The sequence below is a fragment of the Bison bison genome, unplaced genomic scaffold (genome assembly GCF_000754665.1).
Source record: "Bison bison bison isolate TAMUID 2011002044 unplaced genomic scaffold, Bison_UMD1.0 scf7180017864343, whole genome shotgun sequence".
NCBI classification, from domain to species: domain Eukaryota; kingdom Metazoa; phylum Chordata; class Mammalia; order Artiodactyla; family Bovidae; genus Bison; species Bison bison.
This window is the reverse complement of record NW_011494915.1, coordinates 2155395-2178569: the sequence shown is the minus strand read 5'-3', so window position 1 is coordinate 2178569 and position 23175 is coordinate 2155395.

The following is a 23175-nucleotide window of genomic DNA, read 5'->3' as shown; positions in this document are numbered from 1 at the left end:
TACTTTTCACTTTCATGCATTGGAGAAGGAAATGGCAACCCACTCCAGTGTTCTTGCCTGGAGAATCCCAGGGACTGGGGAGCCTAGTGGGCTGCCGTCTATGGGGTTGCACAGAGCTGGACATGACTGAAGTGACTTAGCAGCAGCAGCAGATAGAATTAAAAATAATAAGATGCAAAAAGGTAAATGCCTTGATAAATACAAATCATATCTGTTCTGGATTCAACATTTTTTAAAAGTATGGACATGGCATATATTCAGTCAGACAAAATTTCATTTTGGTGTGAAAGTCAAAACACGGCATTTGAAAGAACCACATGTATTTAGACTGTAAATCTACGTTACTTGATAAGTAGTAGAAAAGACTTCCTATGTCAATGGGAAATCATTTGCATTTACTTTAGTGCTCTTAAGAGCCATAACAAGACAAAATGAATTTCTCTGAGGCTGCATTTTCCTTGATAGGATAAAGAAGCAAGCGTAAACCTAAAACTACTATGTTCATAGGAAAAGATAAAGACAAATAAAGCTATTACAACAACTTTCACAGAGATAGTTTTGCAGCCCATATTAATATAATTCATTCTTCAGATATGAGCTATTCTTGCAGATTCTTCGAAAATGAGCCATTCTTATAGATTTTCAAATGTCGTAATATACGTTCTCCAGAGCTCTAAATTGCTCACCAAGCACTTCAAAATATAGTTCTAGAAATAACTATTAATAAAATAGGGAAAGTTCAGCACCTAGAATCTACTGTGTTATCATATGCTCATAGTACAAATATTTGCATTTCAGAATATGGTCATTCCACTTAGTTTTCAAAAGTCCATAGGTACAGTTTTCCTTAATACATTTGTTTCTAACAAATAAAACCTTGAGATCTCGAGAAGAAGATTCCTGCTGCTGCTGCTAAGTTGCTTCAGTCATGTCCGACTCTGTGCGACCCCAGAGATGACAGCCCACCAGGCTCCCCCGTCCCTGGGATTCTCCAGGCAAGAACACTGGAGTGGGTTGCCGTTTCCTTCTCCAATGCATGAAAGTGAAAAGTGAAAGTGAAGTCGCTCAGTCGTGTCCAACTCCTAGCGACCTCATGAACTGCAGCCCACCAGGCTTCTCTGTCCATGGGATTTTCCAGGCAAGAGTACTGGAGTGGGGTGCCATTGCCTTCTCCAAATGAGATAAAACTTCAAAAGCAATGTCCCCACTATAATAATATCAACCCATTCTAACAGAGTATAAGAACTACAGATACAGTGCAGTTTGCAGAGCACCAAATGTACTGAAACTCAGAACTCCTGAGAAATACATAGCTAGCAAAGAGAATATTTTTGCCTCAGATCCACATGTTCAAAATAATATCTCCAATTAGCTTTAATAAATTATTGTGAAAATATTCTATTGTAAATCAGAGAAAATAGTTCTTTTCTTCAGAGTCCTAGAACCACAGCAACTCTGATCCTGGTATCATTATCGTATTTATTAATGGGTATTCTTAAAACTAGTTTTCCAGAGTCCACTTAAAAAAAATTTTTTTTACTAGCTCTTCTAGTATCATTTTTCAGATCATCAAAGCTAGTTTTCAGAAATCTTCTACATCATTTCTAATCACTGACTCACAATTTTTCAGTGTAATCTGTGAGTTCCTGAGGCTGAGAAGATGAGTCTAAAAAGACTGGTAATGTCAGTGGTTTGCGCAAATAAAATCTTACCATTCTTGATTTGGTTAGTCCCTCCCCATTTTAATTTTACATGAATAAGAGCACCATTTGAAGTTAAAGTATAAGAAAATTCATTCAACAAGGAGGATTCTTTCAGAATTTTGTGACAAGCCTTTAAAAATTCACCACATTTACAAAAATAGAGTTAACCATTACCCTGTTAATTTATGTCAATACCTTCCTGGAATGGTCTGACTTCACACACTTTGCAAAATGACCAATTTGCCAACATAATTATGATTTTTCTACAGTCATAAGAAATCATTTGCACTTATTTTAAAATATTTACACACATATACACTTAACTACAAACAAGCTTAACTCATTTAAAATACATTCAAAGCTGCATTTTACTTAACTCTTTAGTGTTCTTGAGCTAAATAATACAAACCTAATATGGTTTAACCACCTCATGCGAAGAGTTGACTCATTGGAAAAGACCCTGATGATGGGAGGGTTGGGGGCAGGAGGAGAAGGGGACGACAGGATGAGATGGCTGGATGGCATCACCAACTCAATGCACATGAGTTTGGGTGAACTCCGGGAGTTGCTGATAGACAGGGAGGCCTGGCGTGCTGCGATTCATGGGGTCGCAAAGAGTCGGACACGACTGAGCGACTGAACTGAACTGAATATGTTTTAGCAGGTTTCTCTGGTGGCTCAGATGATAAAGACTCTGACTGCCAATGCAAGAGAACTGGATTTGATCCCTGGGTCAGGAAGATCCCCTGCAGAAGGAAATGGCAACCCACTCCCGTATTCTTGCCTGGAGAATCTCATGGACAATAAGAGCCTGGCGGGCTACAGTCCATGAGGTCCCAAAGAGTTGGATATGACTGAATGATTAACACACACACACACGTACACACACTCTACTGGATACACTTTTCTTTGGGGTTTTGGCAGATAATATGATACCAGACTTTGATCATGCTTAAGCAATGGAAAGCCTGTGAGACCTTTTGCAGACAAGACAGGTACATTTATCATGTACGGTATTAGCACAGGTTATTGTTAGTTTAAGATTAAGATTAAGATTAAGCTTTGTAACATACAGGAAAACTAAAGGGCCAACTTCGCAGATTAACATGCAGCATAAGCTGGAAGAATGAAGTCATATCAGTTTCCTTTAGCCAATAATAGAGTAAGTGATTTGTGGACAATTCAGGATTAAATCTAGATAGGTTTGATTCATCTTAAGTCCAAGAAAAGGTTACTATTGTAATCAATCATAAAATACTCCCAAAAGAGAAAAAAGAAAAAAGGAAATATTACCGAATATTGGAAGCTTTCAGCACAAGCTAGGACAGAAATTTTGGTGCTTAGGAGAGCTAAGTTAAATCATCTATTCTTCATGAATTTCTTGATATAAAACGTACTCCCTAATGTTGAGAAGCAACAATTTAACACAAGTTAACTTTTTGTTTTATTTCTTATCCCATTTATTTTTGATTGGATGTTCACAGGCTAATGCTTCCGAGGGCCACATAGCATAGTTTCGCCTGTGTAAAGGGAACTTATGTGATTTCTGGTTTTTTCATTTAGTGCTCTTGGCATCAAAATTCCTGCTTTCTCAGAACAAAAAAGAAATCTACTTTAATGTTAAATTGACTGATAGACCATTCTGTTTCCTTGAGATTACTGCTAATGAAAAAATACTTCATATTAAGAGATAGAAACTATAGAAAATAAAATTTATAAAAGCTATCTGCCTTAATAGAATCATATCAGCCATTAAATAACCATACAATGTTGGCTTGTATCAAGTGATACATAGATTGCAACAAATAGTTAAAAGGATAAGAAAATTCACATAGCTGGATTAAAGATGACTCTGTATTGTATTCTGGGTTGTAAGTTTTGTATTCTGGGTTGTAAGTCAGTTTCCAAGATGTTGTATCACTCACACAACAATGATATTTAATTATGCTTTAGAGAGAATTCTTAGTATACATAATTTACTAATACAAATATTAATTAAACATGTGCATATATTTTTAATTTTATTCTCTAAATGGATAAAAATGTCCTCTGAGGCAACTCATAGAAGTTTAGGATACTTTAATGTGATTTTTAAAAAATAAAAATAACAACCACAATAGAATTTATTATAATCTTAGTTACTGTATTTCATTTATGAATAAAGAGTCTTTTTAGATTTTGCTCCATTATTGAAATAAAATTATAAAGCTAGTTATGGGGTAAGGGGGAAAACAGTACAATAGCAAAAATATGTACTTTGCAGACAGACAAAGCTTATTTAACTCTGGGCTCTACCACTTAACTATGTGACTGACCTTGGCAAGATGATTAACATCCTTGAAGTTATGTATAGACTGAAAAAATACCTATTTTGCCAATAGGTTGTGTTAAATGAGAATTATACAAAGCTTGGTATGTAAGTGTTCAAATATATATATTTTTTCTTCTCCCAACCACAAACTGAAAATGAGATCCTGCAGTAATGACTATTTTTATCCCTTATTTTATAAAAAACATTTTTTGTATTTTTTGATATGTTCCTTTTCTTAAAATAGTTTTGAGATATAATTCCCATACCATAAAATTCACCCATCTAAAGTGTACAATGTAATGGTTTTTAGGATATTCACAGAGCTATGCATCCAGCACCAAAATTTAATTCACCACACTCAGTTTTTTATTTTCATTACCCCAATAAAGAAACCCCACTCCTCTTAGTCATCCCTCTAGCCATCCTGTCCAGACATAGACAATTGCTAATCTCCTTTCTAGGAGAAGGCAATGGTACCCCACTCCAGTGCTCTTGACTGGAGAGTCCCATGGCTGGAGAAGCCTGGTAGGCTTCAGTCCATGGGGTCGCTGAGGGTTGGACACGACTGAGCGACTTCACTTTCACTTTTCACTTTCATGCATTGGAGAAGGAAATGGCAACCCACTCCAGTGTTCTTGCCTGGAGAATCCCAGGGACGGGGGAGCCTGGTGGGCTGCCGTCTATGGGGTCGCACAGAGTTGGACACGACTGAAGTGACTTGGCATTAGCAATCTCCTTTCTATCTCTATAGGCTTTCTTATTCTGTGCTGTGCTTAGTTGCTCAGTTGTGTCTGACTCTTTGCGGCCCCATGGACTGCAGTTAGCCAGGCTCCTCTGTCCATGGGGATTCTCCAGGCAAGAATACTGGAGTGGGTTGCCATGCTCTTTGCCAGGGGATCTTCCTGACCCAGGGATAGAACTCAAGTCTCTTATGCCTCCTGCACTGGCAGGTAAGTTCTTTACCACTCGCACGACCTGGGAAGCCCCTCAGTTCATCCATGTTGCTGCAAATGGTTGCATCTGCATGTCTTTTGTGGAGATATGTCTATTTAGATCCATCGCCCATCTTTGATTGGGTTGTTTGTCTTTTTGACATTGAGCTGTATGAGCTGTTTGTATATTTTGAAAACTAAGCCCTTGTCAGTCACATCATTTGCAAATATTTTTTCCCATTCCATAGGTTGTCTTTTTGTTTTGTTTATTTTGCCATGCAAAACCTCTAAGTTTAATTAGGCCCCATTGCAAATTTTTGGTTTTATTTCCATTACTCTCAGAGACAGATCTAAAAAAAAAAAATTGCTGTGATTTATGTCAAACGCTATTCTGCTTATGATTTCCTCTAGGGATTTTAGAGTATCCAATGTACATTTAGGTCTTTAATCCATTTTGAGTTTATTTTTCTATATGGTGTTAGAGAATGTTCTAATTTCATTTTTTTACATGTAGCTATCCAGTTTTCCCAGCACCATTTATTAGAAGAGACTGTCTTTTCTCCATTGTATATTCTTGCCTCCTTGTCATGGATTAATTGACCATAAGTACACCACATGTTGTAGCAATTCTGGTTGAAAATCTGACTACTTACATGAATTTCAAAAGCCCTCAATTATTTGTGCCAATTGAATTTACACATGCACAAATTATTTATAAAAATATTTCTTTAAACACCAGAGCCATTTTTAACTTAATTATTTTTTTCTTGTAGGTCCTATTATTTCTTTGCTCCTTAAAATACAAAGAACTTCACTTGAAATGATGTCACTTTTGCTTGTGCAGTTTCAGTCCATCCAATAGCACATCTGGAGTGAAAGAAAAAGGCAGACAAAATGTTCCTTTCTGGTGATAATAGGTTTCTGTCAATGCAGGCACGTGAATTATTTGTACAGCTCACACAGTCAATATATCTGTTGACCATGTTAATGAATTCTGTCCTCCAGATTGCATTTTAAAGTGCAGGTTTGAAATATTAAAACATTTCCATTATAATCATGTCAGGCAATACAATAATATTACACTTTACATATTTAAGGTGTTAGAAGATCTACAAAACTACTTCATGTGTATGATCTCATCAATATAACTTAGAGGCTTGAACATGGTGATAGAGAAAAATGACATACTAGATATAGAAGGAATGTACATCAACATAATAAAGGTTATAGATGACAAACCCACAGGTAACATTACACTTAATGGTGAAAAGTTGAAAGTTTTTCCCATAAGATCAGGAATAAAAAAAATGTCCATTCTCACCACTTTTATTCAACATAGTATTAGAAGTCCTAGTCAGACAGTTAGGCAAGAAAAGAAATAAAAGACATCCAAATTGGAAAGGAAGAAGTAAAACCGTCTTTATTTGCAGATGACACGATACTCTATACAGAAAACCCTAAAGACTCTACCAAAAAACTGTTCAGTTCAGTTCAGTTCAGTCGCTCAGTTGTGTCTGACTCTTTGCAACCCCGTGAATCGCAGCATGCCAGGCCTCCCTGTCCATCACCAACTCCCAGAGTTTACCCAAACTCATGTGCATCGAGTTGGTGATGCCATCCAGCCATCTCATCCTCTGTCATCACCTTCTCCTCCCGCCCCCAATCCCTCCCAGCATCAGGGTCTTTTCCAATGAGTCAACTCTTTGCATGAGGTGGCCAAAGTATTGGAGTTTCAGCCTCAGCATCAGTCCTTCCAATGAACACCCAGGACTGACTGGTTGGATCTCCTTGCAGTCCAAGGGACTCTCAAGAGTTTTCTCCAACACCACAGTTCAAAAGCATCAATTCTTTGGCACTCAGCTTTCTTCACAGTTCAACTCTCACATCCATACATGACCACTGGAAAAACCATAGCCTTGACTAGATGGACCTTTGCTGGCCAAGTAATGTCTTTACTTTTTAATATGTGCTCTAGGTTGGTCATAACTTTCCTTCCAAGGAGTAAGCATCTTTTAATTTCATGGCTGCAATCACCATCTGCAGTGATTTTGGAACCCAAAAAAATTAAGTCTGACATTGTTTCCACTGTTTCCTCATCTATTTTCCATGACATGATGGGACCAGATGCCATGATCTTAGTTTTCTGAATGTTGAGCTTTAAGCCGACTTTTTCACTCTCCTCTTTCACTTTCATCAAGAGGCTTTTTAGTTCCTCTTCACTTTCTGCCATAAGGGTGGTGTCATCTGCATATCTGAGGTTATTGATATTTCTCCCAGTAATCTTGATTCCAGCTTGTGCTTCTTCCAGCCCAGGGTTTCTCATGATGTACTCTGCATATAAGTTAAATAAGCAGGGTGACAATATACAGCCTTGATGTACTCCTTTTCCTATTTGGAACCAGTCTGTTGTTCCATGTCCAGTTCTAACTGTTGCTTCCTGAGCTGCATATAGGTTTCTCAAGAGGCGGGTCAGGTGCTCTGGTATTTCCATCTCTTTCAGAATTTTCCACAGTTTATTGTGATCCACACAGTCAAAGGCTTTCTGTTAGAACTAATCAATAAACTCAACAAAATTGCAGAATTCAAAGTCCATATACAAAAATAAGTTTTATTTCTGTAATAACAACAAACTATAAAAAATATTACAGAAACAATCCCACTAACAATAGCATCAAAAAGAATAAAATAGTTAGAAATAAATCTAACCAAGGAGGTGAAAGATCTATACACTGACAACTCTAAAATACTTATGAAAGAAACTTAAGAAGACTCAAAGAAGGAAAATATTCCATGTTAATGGATTGGAAGACTTAAATTGTTTATATATCCAAACTAACCAAAGCGATCTATAGATGCAATACAATCCTTACCAAAATTTCAATGGACTTTTTCACAGAAATAGAAAAAAAAAATCCTAAAACTTGTATGGAGCCACAAAATATCCCAAATTAACCAAAGCAATTTTGAGAAATGAGAACAAAGCTGGAAGCGTCACACATCCTGATTCAAACTATATTACAAAAATATAATCAAAACAGCATAGTATTGACACAAAACCAGACACATAGATCAGTGGAGCAGAATAGAGAGCCTGGAAATAAAGTGACACATTGATGATCAATTAATTTTTGAAAAACTAAGAATATTAAGTGGAGAAATGACAGTTTCTTCAATAAATGATGCTAGGGAAAATGGATATCCACAAACAAATGAAACTGAACACTTATTTTCTGCATATACAAAGATCAATTCAAAACAGATTACAGACTCAAATTTAAGACCTGAAACTGTAAAATTCCTAGAAAACGTAGGGAGTAAGTTCCTTGACTTCAGTCTTAACAAGGTTGTTTTGAATTTGACACCAAAAGCAAAGATAACAAAAGCAAAAATAAACAAATGGGACTATACTATACTGTACTATAGAAGCTAAAAGGCCTCTACACAGCAAAGGAAACCATCGACAAAATGAAAAGGCAACCTACAGAATGAGAGAAAATATTTGCAAATCACATATGTGATAAGGCAGTTAATATACAAAATATATAAGGAATTCATACAACTCAGTAGCAAAACCCCCAAACAATCCAGTTAATGGTCAGAAGATCTGTATGGGCATCTTTCCAAAGAAGGCATACAGGTGGACAACTAGTATATTAAAGATGCTCAGCACCACTAATAATTAGGCCAATGCAAATCAAAAGCACAATGCAATATCACCTTACAATGGTTACAATGGCTGTCATTAAAAAGACAAGAAGTAAATGCTGGGAAGAATGTGGAGAAAAGGGCAATGTTGGTGGGAATGGAAGTTGATGCCATCACCTTGGAAAACGGTATGGAGAGTCCTCAAAAAAAAAAAAAAAAAGAGAGAGAGAACTATTATGTGATCCAGCAATCCCACTTCTGGATACATATCCAAAGGAAAGAAAATTACTTTCTTGAAGATATATCTGCCCTCCTATGTTCATTGAGCTATGGAAACAACTTCAGTATCCATCAATGGATAAATGAGATATATATATATATATACACATGAATATAATATATACGAATATTATTCAACCACGAGAAAGAAAAAAACCCTGTCATTTGTGGCATGGGTGGAGCTTGAGGGCATTTTGCTAAGTTACGTAAGCCACATAGAGACAAACACTGCATGATATTACTTATCTGTGGAGTCTTTTAAAAAGTCAAACTGACAAACAGAGAGGTTACCAGGGGCTTGTGGTGTGGAAGAAATAGGAAGCAGCTGGTAAAAGGATACACGCTCTCCGAGCTGCAAGATGAATAGAGCCCTTAATAGATTCTAAAGCTGAAAAGGCAGAGTAGAACTTGGCCACTTAAGAACACAGTTCTTTGTACATCAAATAAAAATAAATAACATGATTATGTGTGGTGATATTCAATTCAAATACTCTGTGAGATATGGTAATAAAATAAAGTAATCCAAATATGCATATAGTTGAATTCTGGGGCTAGATGAATACCAGTATGTATGGAGAGAGGCGTGTGCACTGAGAGGAAGAGAAGAATAGGGAAGTCTAAGTTTGCTGGGGCTGTCATAACAAAATACCATAGATAATATGGCTTAAATAACAGAAATGTGCTTTCTCACAGCTCTGGAGGCTGGAAAGTCCAAGATGAAGGTCTGGCAGGGTACAGCTTCTGAATTAGTGCTCTCTTCCTGGTTTGCAAATGGCCCTTTTCTCACTGTGTCCTCACATGGTTGAGAAGAGAGAGAGTTATGGTGTCTCATCCTTTTCTCAGGAGGATACCTGCCCTATTACATTAGGGCCCCACCCTTACGACTTCATTTAACCTTTATCACCTCCTGACAGGCCCTGTTCCAAATGTAGTTATGTTGGAGATTAGTGTTTCAACATATCAGTTTTGGTGGAGCCCAAACACTTAGTCTATCAGTTCAGTTCAGTTCAATTCAATCGCTCAGTCGTGTCTGATTCTTTGCGACCCCATGAATCACAGCACACCAGGCCTCCCTGTCCATCACCAACTCCCGGAGTTCACTCAGACTCACATCCATCGAGTCAGTGATGCCATCCAGCCATCTCATCCTCTGTCGTCCCCTTCTCCTCCTGCCCCCAATCCCTCCCAGCATCAGTCTTTTCCAATGAGTCAACTCTTCGCATGAGGTTGGCCAAAGTACCAGAGTTTCAGCTTTAGCATCATTCCTTCCAAAGAAGACCCAGGGCTGATCTCCTTCAGAATGGACTGGTTGGATCTCCTTGCAGTCCAAGGGACTCTCAAGAGTCTTCTCCAACAACACAGTTCAAAAGCATCAATTCTTCAGTGCTCAGCTTTCTTCACAGTCCAATTCTCACATCCATACATGACCACTGGAAAAACCATAGCCTTGACTAGATGGACCTTTGTTGGCAAAGTAATGTCTCTGCTTTTGAATATGCTATCTAGGTTGGTCATAACTTTCTTTTCAAGGAGTAAGCATCTTTTAATTTCATGGCTGCAATCACCATCTGCAGTGATTTTGGAGCCCCCCAAAATAAAGTCTGACACTGTTTCCACTGTTTCCTCATCTATTTCCCATGAAGTGATGGGACCGGATGCCATGATCTTCGTTTTCTGAATGTTGAGCTTTAAGCCAACTTTTTCACTCTCCACTTTCACTTTCATCAAGAGGCTTTTTAGTTCCTCTTCACTTTCTGCCATAAGGGTGGTGTCATCTGCATATCTGTAAAGAGATAGGGTGGGTGTGGGTAACTATAGCACTGGAAAGGTCTACTCTCTGGCCAATAGTTATTTAAATACAGTGTATTTTTCACTTATATAATCTCTAACTTGCTGTCTGTATAGATTCTTCACTTACATATCAAATTCCTGCAGGGAACCAAATCACAAAGGAAAATACAAATTATGGAGACTTCACTGAAGAAGAGAAAAAAGATGAAGCCAGTGACTATGAGAGAGGAAACACATTTGTATGAGAATATAGACGTTCCACATAAAATGCCACCTAGATTTACTTGTATAATAACAATGCATTTTTGAAAGTCAAATTTTCTGTAAAAATTTCAGATAGAACGAATCGCTCTTTCCAAATTTCCAAAAACTAGGCAAGTTAGGATCTAGTTTTTTAAAACAGTATTCTCCTCATTTAAGAGCCTATTTTATCCATATGATGACCAAAATATCATCTCAGCTGATAAGAAAGAATAATCAAATGATAAATTAAGTGTTTCTCTGTGCTAAATTTTTTGATAGGCATCATGGAGGAAGTGAAAAAGGCTGAAATGAAGAAAATTAACGTTTTAAATGAATGTAACCTTCTATTTCGCAAAGAGGTAACTTAGCATAACATTCCTTATATATTCTAAGAATCAATAAAATTACTTGCAATTGGATACTGTGCTGTGTTTTGTAGCTCAGTCATGTCCGACTCTATGTTACCTCATGGATTGCAGCCCTCCCTGCTCCTCTGTCCACGGGGATTCTCCAGGCAAGAATACTGGAGTGGATTGCCATGCCCTCCTCTCACTGATCTTCCCAACCCATGAATTGAACCCAGGTCTCTCAAATTGCAGGTGCAATTGGATACTACTTGCAAAAAATTGCTGATAGGTAATCATCAAGGCAATCTGTTATTTGCCATACAAGGCAATCTGTTATTTGCCATACAGATGAGCAAAAAGTCTGGAGTTGGTGAACCAGTTTGAGAAATGACTAAGGCTGATCCATCTACAATTGCATTGCAGTAGATACAGGTATAAAATGACATACATCATCCCAGTTTTAAACAGATTGTCTAAGTATATGTTTGAGGATGAATGTAGAGCAGTAGAAAGATGAAGGAAGAAAGCTTGATTAGGATAGCTCATTTAAGAAATATCTTGGCTTGGTCCATTTTTAAAATTCTGGGGTCTCTTTTAGAAAAAAAACTTTTTATTTTATATTGGAGTATAGCCCATTAATGATGTCGTGTCTGACTCTGGACAACCCCATAGACAGCAGCCCACCAGGCTCCCCCGTCCCTGGAATTCTCCAGGCAAGAACACTGGAGTGGGTTGCCATTTCCTTCTCCAATGCATGAAAGTGAAAAGCGAAAGTGAAGTTGCTCAGCCGTGTCCGACTCTTCACGACCCCATGGACTGCAGCCTACCAGGCTCCTCCATCCGTGGGATTTTCCAGGCAAGAGTACTGGAGTGGGGTGCCATTGCCTTCTCTGATGTTGTGATCGTTTCAAGCAAAGGGACTCAGACATACATACATACATATATGTATATTCATTCTTTCCCAAACTCTCCTCCCATCAAAATTCTGGTGTCTCTTGAAAACGGTCATCATCAGGCTATCTGCAGGTGAGGCAGTCCAAGAGGGCCTGTGTATGAAATGTCCAACACTAGGAACCCACAGAGGGCTTGTTTACAAATGGCTAATGCTGGGCCAGTGCAGAAGGAGCTAACCTGTGGCAATCCCTTTGTGAAGTGTCTCTGGTACAACCCATGTTCAAATTATCTGGTTTCAAGTTGGGCCTTTGGAAATGTCATATACTATTTTCCATTTTCAAATATGCTAATTCTTGAAAATCATCTTGAAAGAGAAACCACCAACCAAACATATCCTGTGATCACTCTGTAAGTGGGCATCTCCAGAGATGGTTTTTAGTGTCACTCTGTAGAGTGGCAGCCCTGAAAGTGGTCCAGGGTTGCTTTTAGCACTATGATTACATGGCCTCTCTTCTTCGGCAGGGTGACAGATGCTTTACCCAACCACTGTCTCCTTTTAACACTCTAAAATTTGGTTGCACATTCATCATTCAGACAGGTTCCCCTGGACTCCTGAGGCCAACATTTTGGCTTCTCAGATTATCACCCAATGAGATCTTATCAGTGAATTAATGGCAAGTGTTACTTGCATGTACCTGGAATGTATCTTCATTTTTTCCTTTGTAAAACAGTAATCCAAGTATATTCCTAAAGCAGACATGTTGGGCTCTGCTTTAGGCCTTCTAGGTAAAGACCATCTCTCAGAGGATTTATTTTCTTAAAATGAATTCTGCCATTACAAAGAACCAGTCCTAGGGGTCTCGGAATATTTTAGATTATTGTCTGTATGGACGGAACACCCAACTATTTAAGTGATGTTGTTTCAAGGATAATAAAACTTGTCATTGACTGAATTTCTTCAAACCTAAGTTACATACCAATTTTAAGAAGCACAATTATCTTGTCCCCTAATATGTCAGTGTTTATTTTCTGTAAACTAGGACATTCTTTTACATAACTGCAATTATGAAATCAAGAAATTAACATTGATACATTATTGCCTTCTAATTCTTCGATTGCACTCAAGTTTGCCAAGTATTCCCAATGTGTCCTTTATTATAAAATTGTCCAGTTCAAATCATGCATTGCGTTAAAAAAAAAAAGTCTTTGGCCATGTTGCAGCTTGTGGGATCTTAGTTCCCTGGCCAAAGATCAAACCTGTGCCCCCTGCGTTGCAAGCATGGAGTTTTAACCACTGAATGGCCAGGGAACTCCCACATTGCATTTACATTGCTTCTCTTTTAGTTTTCTCAGTGGATCAGCCTTTCACTGATGCTCATTACCCTGGAATTTGTGAAGATTATAGGCCAGTTATTTTGTAGAATATCTCTCAATTAGAGCTTGATGTTAATCATAATGTTTCAAGATTAGATTCAGAACATGCATCTTTTGTGAGACTATCACAGAGATGATGCCGTGTTACTACTGCATCCTGTCAAGAGGCACATGATGTACATTTGTCTCACTACTAATATGTTCTACGTTAATCACTCAATTAAGATGGTGAATGAGATTTTTGCACTGAAAAGTTACCCTTTTCTGCTTTCTTTAGTACATATTTTGCGAGGAACTGCAATGAGAGCATGTAAATAATCCATTCTTCATCAAATGTTATAATCTGTCACTATAACTTACTTTGATGCCTATTTTTTCCTAGATTTGGCCAGTGGGAGCCCCTTCAAGCTGGTTCTTATGGCCTTTTGATAGGCCCCCTTCATTCTTTGAAGATTTCCTTAGTTTTTGACATCCAAAAAAACATTCTAAACACATTTTGTAGTTATGTGCCCAACTTAGAATCTGCTATTTCTCCATGGGACTGATTCCTGTAAGTAGAAAATAATTTTTAGAGGCCAAGTTCTGGATGTTAGGTGTGCTCAGTACTGTTGGGGTATTGCTGACCTCAGGAACTCTCAGTAGGCATATATGTCGGTATATATATATGCACCTAAATTTATTTCTGTATTTATCTCTACATATTGAAAACCATGAATTTTCACTGAAATTTCTAATCCAAATCCAACACCACAAGGTTGATCCTAGTTTTCCCCCTTTGCATATTTGTAATTTCCTTTTTCCGCAGTGAAAAATCTGACTTCCATTATTGTTACATATTTATTTCATCAATTTCCCAATCAGTTTTCCAACTCCATTGTCAATTTCTCCCCTGCATCGATATCTTCTTTCTCTGCTTAGGCTCTGACACCTCTTATAGGACACCACTCCACGCAAACACTCTCCTCACTCCTCCCAGGCTCGTCTGATTCCCCATTCCTAGCTAGCCCCTACCAGACATGCATAGGTGCCTTTATCAGGCCTGTTGAACATCCAAATCCTGGACTATGCCCCCAACATGCCCTCAAGGCACACATACTCTCTTCATATCTCCTGGTCTCCAAAATGCCACAAATGGCCAAAACTCTTGTGTGGATACTCTCCTCTGCTAGTTTCTGACACTCCAAGGACCACTCTCATGATGGAATGCTCTCCTTACCCCATTTAGAATCTGACAGGCTTGCCAACCAGCCCTCTACACAGAAGTCCCCTTCACCATGCTTGCCCACAGTGACTCCCCCAACTTCTTTCCTCACAGCCGGTATAAACCCTAGCTCCACCCTACAGGATGGCTTCATGATTAGCCCAGAGTATGCATTAATATCTCCCCCTTCAATTATCAGAAGTGTTCTTCAGTTCAGTTCAGTCACTCAGTCGTGTCCGACTCTTTGCAACCCCATGGACTGCAGCACGCCAGACTTCCCTGTCCATCACCAGCTCCCAGAGCTTACTCAAACTCATGTCCATTGAGTCGGTGATGCCATCCAACCATCTCATCCTCTGTCGTCCCCTTCTCCTCCTGCCTTCAATCTTTCCCAGCATCAGGGTCTTTTCCAAAAAATCTTTGCATCAGGTGGACAAAGTATTGGAGTTTCAGCATCAGCATCAGTCCTTCCAATGAACACTCAGGACTGATCTCCTTTAGGATGGACTGGTTGGATCTCCTTGCAGTCCAAGGGACTCTCAAGAGTCTTCTCCAACAACACAGTTCAAAAGCATCAATTCTTTGGCATTCAGCTTTCTTCATAGTCCAACTCTCACATCCATACATGACTACTGGAAAAACCATAGCCTTGACTAGATGGACCTTTTTTGACAAAGTAATGTCTCTGCTTTTGAATATGCTATCTAGGTTGGTCATAACTTTCTTTTCAAGGAGTAAGCGTCTTTTAATTTCATGGCTGCAATCACCATCTGCAGTGATTTTGGAGCCCCCCAAAATAAAGTCTGACACTGTTTCCCCATCTATTTGCCATGAAGTGATGGGACCAGATGCTATGATCTTAGTTTTCTGAATGTTGCACTTTAAGCCAACTTTTTCACTCTCTTCTTTCACTTTCATCAAGTGACTTCTTTAGTTCTTCTTCTATTTCTGCCATAAGGTTGGTGTCATCTGCATTTCTGAGGTTATTGATGTTTCTCCCAGCAATCTTGATTCCAGCTTGTGCCTCATCCAGCCCAGTGTTTCTCATGATGTGCTCTGCATATAATTTTAAATATACAGGGTGACAATATACAAGATGAAGTGTTCTTGGAGAACAATAAACTGTATGTATAAGTCAACATACAACATAAGAGTATATGTGTAATCAACTATGTACCAGTTAACCTGAGAATGCTTTTTTGGAGCAGTGTTTGTAGATGCCCTGAGGGCAAAATTTTGTCTTTTCTGCCTCTCCTAGTTATAGAGAATATGTTAGTTCACCTGACATTGCTACTATAAGCTTTAGTTATGAAGTAAAAAGAAGTAAATTTCTCTCAGTACAGGATTGATTAAATAAATCGTAGTATACACACATGGAGGAATATGGAGTTATTAAAAAAGAAATGAGGTAGATTTATAATACTGACATTGAAATACATCTAAAATGCATATTCTGTTAGAAAAATCAAGGTACAAAACAGTTTTATAGAATGATCTCATTCCTATCAAAAATGTTTTGCCAATATATGTACGTGCAGAGACAGAGGAATGGTAAGACATGCTGCTATATTAAAATAGGTTATTTTTGAGAGGCTGCCATTCTTGGTAATTTTTACTTTTGATTTTATACAATTCTGTATCATGCAATTTTATATAAAAATCATGGATTTCTTCTATAATCAGGAGAAAATGATAGAAATACTCTTTTAAAATAAATTGCTGCAATTTGAAAGGATTTAATGTGGGTATCGTCTCTCCTAAGCTCCTGAGTATGATGTAACCTAATTGTGGGAATAGTGTTAATGTGTGTTGCGGAAGGGGAGATGGGAGACAGGAAAGGAAAGGAGATGGAAGAGAGTTCACAACTTGGTTTTCCTTGAGATATTCGTAGGTGCTCTCATTTTTCCTTATAGTAAGAGAGTTGCATGGTTAGCTGGGTATCCTCATAGTAAATTTAAAACATAACTCTTAGCAAAAAGAAAATGTTGACCTCTAAGGAAGGGACTTGGGTTCTAAGAAAGTGAAAGTGAAGTCGCTCAGTCATGTCTGACTCTTTGCGACCCCAAGGACAGTAGCCAACCAGGCTTCTCTGTCCATGGGATTTTCCAGGCAAGAGTACTGGAGTGGGCTGCCATTTCCTTCTCCAGGGTTCTAAGAAATAGTATAGATTTTGCCTGTACAAAGTAGTATTAGTATGTGAAGGACCTAATTTTATATTTTAGTTCAAATTAATTTTACTCTAAAAACAGTTAAACAGTATTGCTATCATTGATAAGGCTTTAAACGTATTTTATGGAAATCTTTTAAAAGAAAGCACTTGAAATGGGGACATGCCTATTTCTGGTAAGTAGCTCTGTGCATAAAATGGGATATAACTATCAATTGGTCTCTTCTGCCCTGTTCCCCTAGAGTTTACACATTTTATATTTTCCGTTTCAATTTAAGATTACATTATTTAAAAAATTTACATACACACACATCATATCCACATTTTGCTTTGTTCCAAAAGAGATTTGTGGCAGTAGTGCCTGTATGGTAAAGTTCAGTTTTTCTAATTTATCTTTCCTTCAAATATATACACCTGCCATTAGTACTTTGTTAATATTAAGTACATTAATAAGATTAATGGGAATCTATTTCAGGATCACTTTTTGCTACAAGTTTTTCTCTCATTATAAAAGTGAATAATGTATATTTTAGAAAATCTTGAAAACACAGAAACATGATGAAGAAGAGAAAAAAAAACTTAATTCCACCATTCATAAGACAGCCTTGTTAATATTTATTTGTATTCTGTTCCACTCATGTTTTCTATGCTTTTATCATTTGATTGAAATGATATATTGATCCTTTTTTCCTTTTACACTTAACCTTATAACACAACATTTCTATATTTTTTTTTTACAAAACTCTCCATAAATATAATTCTTAATGACTGTGAAGAAGGCTGAGCGTGGAAGAATTGATGCTTTTGAACTGTGGTGTTGGAGAAGACTCTTGAGAGTCCCTTGGACTGCAAGGAGATCCAACCAATCCATTCTGAAGGAGATCAGCGCTGGGATTTCTTTGGAAGGAATGATGCTAAAGCTGAAACTCCAGTACTTTGGCCACCTCATGCGAAGAGTTGACTCATTGGAAAAGACTCTGATGCTGGGAGGGATTGGGGGCAGGAGGAGAAGGGCACGACAGAGGATGAGATGGCTGGATGGTATCACTGACTCGATGGACATGAGTCTGAGTGAACTCCGGGAGTTGGTGGTGGACAGGGAGGCCTGGCGTGCTGCGATTCATGGGGTCGCAAAGAGTTGGACATGACTGAGCGACTGATCTGATCTGATCTGATAGAGGATTCTGCCATATGTTGTACCATAATTTACTTAAGCATTTCTGATTATTCCAATTGAAAATCATGCTGTAATAAATATCTTGGCATATAAAACTTTTAAAAAATTAGGCTATTTTGTTAGAATCACTTTCTGGAAGTTGGGTGAAGATAATGAACGTTTTTAAGCTTATTTATATAAATTGCAAAATAGCTTTTCAAAATAGCACTGTATATCAGGTCACATATTATCATGACCCTTCTTAGCAGTAATTTAAGATGCATATCGACATAATGCTTATGTAATCAGTGCCTTAAACTCTTATTATGTGGAGAAACTAATATGCAAGTTGCTGTTACTAAGCCATGCTCGACTTTTTGCGACCTCATGGACTGCAGCACACTAGGCTCCTCTGTCCTCCAACATCTCTTGGAGTTTGCTCAAATCATGTCCATTGAGTTGGTGATGCCATCCAATCATTTTGTCCTCTGTCGTCCCCTTCTCCCCACTGCCTTCAATCTTTCCCAGCATCAGGGTCTTTTCCAAAGAATCTTTGCATCAGGTGGCCAAAGTATTGGAGTTTCAGCTTCAGCATTAGTTCTTCCAATGTATATTCAGGGTTGGTTTCCTCTAGAATTGACTGGTTTGATCCCCTTGCTGTCCAAGGGACTCTCAAGAGCCTTTTCCAGCACTACAATTCGAAAGTATCAATTCTTTGGCACTCAGCCTTTTATATGATCCAACTCTCCCATCCATACAGGACTACTGGAAAAACCATAGCTTTGACTAAATAGACCTTTGTTGGCAAAGTGATGTCTCCACTTTTTAATATGCTGTCTAGGTTTGTCATAGCTTTCCTTCCCATGAGCAAGTGTCTTTTAGTTTCATGGCTGCAGTCACCATCTGCAGTGATTTTGGAGCCCAAGAAAATAAAATCTATCACTGCTTCCACTTTTTCCCCTTCCATTTGCCATGAAGCAATGGGACTGGGTGCCATGATCTTAAGTTTTTTTAGTGTTGAGTTTCAAGCCATCTTTTTCACTCTCATCTTTCACCCTTATCAAAAGGTTCTTTAGTTCCTCTTCACTTTCTGCTGTTAGAGTGGTATCATCTGCATATCTGAGGTTATTGATATTTCTCCCAGCAATTTTGATTCCAGCTTGTGATATGAAAGTAATATAAGGCAATGTCCAGAATGCTGTCTAGGTTTGTCAGTATAGAAATCAATGTACAGAATGAGAAATATTAATTTTTATTTGTCAAAAAATGGCATTATTAATACACAGCAGTATACCCTTATTATTACCACTGAGTTAAAATAAGTCATTCAAAGAAAAAGTATAAATAGATTTTAGTATATATATACTAATCAAGATTGTGAAATAATTCTCATCCATATCCATATTATTTTGTTGTTGTTTAATCACCCAGTCGTGTCTGACTCTTCTGCAACCCATGGATTGGGATTTTCCAGGCAAGAATATGGAATGAGCTGCTATTTCCTTTCTCTAGATTTACCTGATGCAGGGATCGAACCCATGTCTCTTGCCTCCATCTCCTGCATTGCAGGTGGATTCTCTACTGCTGAGCCACTGGCAAAGCCCATATCATTAGTGAAGAAAAAAAATTTTTTACTCTGGTTTCACACTAGATATTTAAATAAATGGAGTTTAATGACTTGACAAAACAAAAATATAGTTGAAATCAACTAACATGAAAGAAATTCTCACAGGTAAATATTTCACAGGATTTTTGTGTTTTGGAGGGATTTTATGTAAATTTGAATTTATTGGATGTATTCTCCTATTTCTCTTACCTGCCTGCCCTCTGCTGGATTCCCCAAACTTACTGATGTATTAAGCAATTTTACTAAGTGTATTTAATAAAATTATATTTGCAGAATACATTTAAGGGAAATATGTACTAATTCTTTCTATATTTTGCTTATATTTGTTACTAAAGTAAATGATTGATTATAGGTTTTACATTTTAAGTATTCATAAAGTGAGAATTTTAGTTGAATCATTTTGAAGTTTCAGTCCTACCACATAAAAAACATGAGAAAAAGAAATGTTCATGTAGGTAATGTCACAGCCTTTCAAAAATTTTCAGGATTGAGAAGGTGGGTGGGGTAGGAGGGACAATGAGGTAATATCCAATTGGATAGTAAATTTACGAAGTAAAAAAGTATAGAATAATTAACTCTGATTAAATTCATAATACCATTCCATTAAAATACTGACTTAAATATGATATTCAAAGCATATGGATTCACTTGCTAATAAAATTAGTATTTGCGTGTGCGTGCTTAGTTGTGTCCCTGTGGGCCGCAGCTTGCCAGGCTCCTCTCTCCATGGGATTTTCCAGGCAAGAACAATGGAGTGGGTTGCCATTTCTTCCTCCAGGGGTTCTTCCTGATCATGGGATCAAACCCACATCTCCTGCATTTTCTTGCCTTGGCAACTGGATTCTTTACTTCTGAGCCACCTGGGAAGCCTGAAAATGTAGCACTTATTATATATAAACTCATGAATCATCACAGTAACCTATGAGATATGTACTAGTAGTCTCCATTTTATAGTTGAGGAAATGAAGACCTGGAAAGGTTAAGTAACTTCCACAAGTTTACCAGCTAGTAAGTGGTGGAGCTGGTGTCCTAATCCAGGCTGTTTGGCTCCATGTTCTTTTCCTAACCACTGTGCTTGACTGTCTCATCTCAATATTACTTTTTGAAAAATTTTTGAATTATAGACTTACTGTTATCCTGACCTTAGAAATAATAAGTCAAAACTAAGAGTTGTTAGGTGAATTTCCTAAAGCACCAGAATTACATATGCTAATTGAATCCTCTAAAAAGATACAAAGATTAAAGATCTATCTGTCTTTTTTAGAAGGCTAGTTGCCATAAAGGAAGATAATTTTGTAATTCCTAAGGGCTCTAAATGTCCCTCCTTTAATTGAGTTTTGTGATAGAAATGAATTATTTGACATACAAGAGCATCTTCTGTGCTAATTTTAATAGCTGCAGTGACACAATTCTATCTTAAATTTTGTTAATTGATGAAAAGATATGGAGTTATGTGCATATTTTGTTGATAGAAAATCATGGAAGAGAGTGATAATTAAACAGAAATCTTCTGTGGTCACTCAAATCTAAAAGGAAAAAAAATAATTGATTTCTTATTTCCAGAATTACCTGGTGAATCCACAGAACAGTCAGATGCTGTTTTTACCACAACCTTATACTTGTGCCAAGGATATTTTGGAGTGAGAAAAAAGACAAATGATCAAATCTAATTTTCCGTCTCCTAATGACCTGAAAATTGAAGTAACAGAACTGTTACTTTAAAAAATAGCTTTAAAATGTGGTTGAGATCTAGAAGTTAGGCAAAGGCTATAAGCAGTTAAAATAATGGGGTACTTATTGTGTGGCATGTGCAATAGGAAGGTCAGAAATCATCATTGGTGCTTGGGTTGTGACAGTCAGAAATGTTGAAATGTGGGAATCACAGATAGGATTTGATGTCAAAAGTCTTGGGACATGGAAGTAAAAGTTAAAATATAGGAATCAAAACCTTTAGGAATTAGCACAAAAGGGAATGATGAAGGTATCAAAGATTTTAACATTTATGAGTTGAGCTGTGGGGATGAGGATGTGTGGGTTCTGGATGAGCTATGAAAATCAAGTGTGAAGTATGGAAGATGCAAATAGCCTCGTCATAATGAATTAGCTTATGCTGGATTAGACCTCTCATAGAAAACAATTAAAAAAATAGGACAAATATACAGAAATATACATACATATTCGGAGAAAGCAATGGCACCCCATTCCAGTACTCTTGCCTGGAAAATCCCATGGATGGAGGAGCCTGGTAGGCTGCAGAACACGGGGTCGCTAAGAGTCAGACATGACTGAGCGACTTCACTTTCACTTTTCACTTTCACGCATTGGAGAAGGAAATGGCAACCCACTCCAGTGTTCTTGCCTGGAGAATCCCAGGGATGGGGGAGCCTGGTGGGCTGCCATCCATGGGGTTGCACAGAGTCGGACACAACTGAAGCGACTTAGCAGCAGCACATATATATTTAACACTCATATTACATACACAACAACTATAAAGAAACAAATATATATTTAAGTTATTTAACAATATTTAACAATAATTTGACATATACTAACAACTATACACTGATATATAGTTTGAAGATACTAGAGAACAACCAAAAAAGGCAGGACTTGGTTCAATCCTTGAGAGCATTAAAGTACAAAGGACAAGATCCAGATTTAACTCGGCTCTTTTCATCCCTTCCTCCCCCTCCAAACAATTTTTCAGTTACATCACACTCGCAATGCATGAGGATTAACAGAGCTAAATGGACAGCAGCAATCTCAGCAGGCTAGGAGCAGACATGGGAGTCTGAGAACAAAAGGGGCTGAGATTTGAGGGACAAATTTCTAGAGAGGAGCAAACTACAGAGATGTGAGCCCCAAAATCTGTGTACAGATTTCCCTCAAACCATCAGTCAGTTCTTAAGATGTATACCTGTTGGGAGAGACTTTAAGAAGCTTAGCAGAACAGCAGCATCTAAAGAGTTGAACAGAGATTTAGAACAGAACTGGGGAGACAGGGATTAGGAGTTCAAGCCCATAGGATGAAGGTGTCTTAGTAAATATCCCAGGCTTTAAGATCAATTGAGTACCATGACCTAGGAATAAGGGTAAAACTGAAATAAATCTGAATTTAAAAGCCTAAAGCCACTCAATAGAGAAGATGGCGGAGGAATAGGACGGGGAGAACACTTTATCCCCCACAAATTCATCAAAAGAACATTTAAACGCCAAGTAAATTCCACAAAACAACTTCTGAATGCCAGCAGAGGACATCAGGCACCCAGAAAAGCAACCCATTGTCTTCGAAAGGAGGTAGGAAAATATATAAAAGACAAAAAAAGAGACAAAAGAGGGAGGGACGGAGCTCTGTCCCGGGAAGGGAGTCTTAAAAAGAGAGAAGTTTCCAAACACCAGGAAACATTCTCACTGCCGAGTCTGTGCTGAGCCTTGGAAGCACAGAGGGCAACATAACAGGGAAGAAAAATAAATAATTAAAACCCACAGATTACGAGCCCAACGG